Here is a 3162-nt window from a genome sequence, read left to right on the forward strand (position 1 = left end):
AGAAAGCCGAACAAAAATACCTTTTACTCTTATGTACCTGTACAGAAGACGTAACAATAAAGTACAACCTTGAACCTTGGCTGTTGCATGGACAATCATTGGCCTTTCATTCAGGATTAAACACTTCATGACATGATGTTGGAGTTGGACACTCATTGGCTGTTTCAGGGTTTAAACACATTCAGCTACATTTTCGCCCATGCCTTACCCCTAATCCCAAATAGACAATCTACATCAACACTTTGTGAGTTTGTAGATCTTTATCTTGTAGGGAAAAAAAGGCAAAGAAGATTAGGGATAAGGGGTAATGCTGCATTCACACTGAGAGAAGCCAAGCTAATGGTTGGCTTGGTAATTCAATGTAATCTCTTTTCAAACCAGTTTTAATAATTTCCAAGCTTTTTTTTGAGCGGTGCAAACCGCTCCTATATTCAATTCAATTCAATTCAATTCAAAGGAGCTTTATTGGCATGAGAAAACATACGTTTACATTGCCAAAGCAAGTATCACAAATACAATAAAAAACAGTTGAAAATGGGGAACATATATACAGTTGGAGGGGGTACAGCATTGAGTAAACAGAGCTATGTCGCATTGTGATATTTTATATACAGGGTACAAATAGCAGCATTTTTTTCCCTCAAAATGCATTTAAAGGTATCAGCTCTGTTTCATACTGTATGTGCAGTAGGTCTAGATGTCAATCCATGGTTTGTAGTCCTTAGGGTGGTTGTGTTTCTAGCCTTCTTTTGTCACAACAGTTCACAAATCTTGCTATCTTCCTATAAGTGGCTGTGCGTGTGTCTGTAGCCTTTTTCCTTAGCGTTTTGCCATAGCAAAATGTGTGTACGTAGCATCATGTTTGTCTAGTGATGTCATATGTCGTATGTCTGTAGCCTTTTTCCTCAGCGTTTTGCCATAGCAAAACGTGTGTGTGTAGCATAGCCTGTACATCCTAGACTTAAATCCTAGTCTGAAGATGTTATGTAAGCACGACCACCGCTCACTTCACATTGGGTGTGATTTTTAAAAAAAAGATGGTTTGCAGCAGTTATTACCTGTGGGGAAGTCAAAGCTTCAAAGTGTCACATATAAGAAACAATGTACACTCTGTCCTCCACCTGATGATGACTCTTGAATCTTCATCTTGAAAGGACAACCTTAATTTAGCCAGCTCCATTACAACCTGCTAGAGCCTCCCTTACCCCTTGGTTATGGTTGGGAACTTGTGAATGGGAAGTGCCGACCAGTGCATCACACCCTTCCCCTTCCCCCCTTGCCCCAGCAGCTCCCAACTTGTGACTCTTCAGATGACAGTACTGATGATGATGAGTGGAGCCAGTGTGGAGAATCAACAGATTCTGATGAAGTGTAGCAGTCTATTAGTTTGATAACTAATCACTGTATAAGACAACAGTGACTTTTTTGACCTTTGAGAGGACCTCTGTGTCATTATGTTAGTTGTACTGGCTTTAGCTTGAGCAGAGCTTTCATTAGAGCCTAATATGAAGGTTCTATGGCAATGTTAAAAAATGACCTTTCAGAGCCGATAGTCGGCAGCCATCTTGGATCAGAAGTTCAAGAAAAGGTTAAATCATTAAATTAACATCAATTATGGATTCTTCAACCCAAAAAGTCACAGAAAACAAGTTTTATTCATAACTGTAGGTCAAACCATTGAAAAGTTAATTTTTGTCATAGCTGATTGTAGCCATTTTGGATTTTGGTCTCCAAAAAAAATTCCTGACCCTTTTAAAAAAGACAACCCAGCCAAATTTGTTTAATAACCCTTCTAGATGACAAATCCATTGAGAAACGGACCTTTGCTCTCCACGGCCACGGAACTGCCATTTTTTACCCAACTTGGTAGATCTGAGGTTTTTAGTGCTGTCAGTAGTCATGGCTGCCAGTTCCCACCTGATGTTGTGTGGAAGTCCAGCCTGTTCCAGACCGTACTGAATAACGGCTAGCTTGCATAAAGTCTTCATACTGGGACTCAAGTCAAGGATATGCAGGTTCCTTCTACTTAAGAGGATGACACAGTCTCCAAGGGAAAAGGCCCTGACAGGCCTTTTCCCTTGGGCACAGCCATCTTCCAGGAGAAGGTCTTTGGATTGAATTTCCACAGATCAGTGAAATTCTGGTTCATGTTGAAGCCACCACATATATACAGCTCTCCATTATAGGTAAAGGCTGAATGACATCTGCGTTGTTCTGGAAGAAGCTGTGCAGAAGGTGTGTTCGTCCAGCAGTTGGTCTCCGTGTCAAACACTCTGATAGTGTTGTTGTAGTCGTCCTGGTCTCCTTCACCCCCAAATACAAACATCTTTGTCCCTATAATAGTGGCAGAGTGACTAAATGAAACAAGTGGCATAGTGCCTTTGGTGTTAATTAAAGACCAGACCATTGTTGTGGTGTCCAACTTGTAGGTGTCATTAGAGCGTCCAGTCAAATCGTTCCATCCTCCATGTATATACATGACCTTCCCCAAGACACACGCAGAGTGGCTCTTCCTCCCCTCTGGAACAGTCCCAGAAATGTTGGCCTTTAACCATCCACGGGTGTCAACATCAAAGGCATAAAGCACGTTGCAGTAGCGGCCTTCGGTGGTAAGCCAGCTGTCATCCTCCATAATTATCTTAAAATCCACTTGTCCCCCCCAGATGTAGACAATATCTTCTATCAGCACAGCTGTGTGGAACACTCGGTTGGCAGGAACATCAAGGGTATTTCCAGTTGTCACACCAGGCAACTTCATCCAAACCAAGGACACTGTGTTGAAGACGTACACAGGAATCTGATCCCTGTCGATCAGCCCCACTGTCACAGCAGTGATGAAGGATCTCTTTGGCACTCCTTCTAGATTTGCGGTCCAATGCAGCATTTCAGATTGAATCAACACAGTGTATAACAAGATGGATCAATTGCAGCTCTGTTCAATAATGGAGCTCTCTTGCACATGCTACAACTTATAATGATACGGCAGCGAAAATGTCAGACTGATGTCATATTGAGGAATACCATATTTGAACAAACCTGAGATTTTCTCATAGGATCAGAGGTACTTTGATCTGTTCCCATATCGTTGACGTCTGTCCAGGCTATGGAATCGGACGGTGGCCACAAGGAATATTTCCACTTTGGTTATGCAATACCCATCGT

Source organism: Nannobrachium achirus (assembly GCF_963921795.1).
Source record: "Nannobrachium achirus genome assembly, chromosome: 5".
Classification (NCBI taxonomy): domain Eukaryota; kingdom Metazoa; phylum Chordata; class Actinopteri; order Myctophiformes; family Myctophidae; genus Nannobrachium; species Nannobrachium achirus.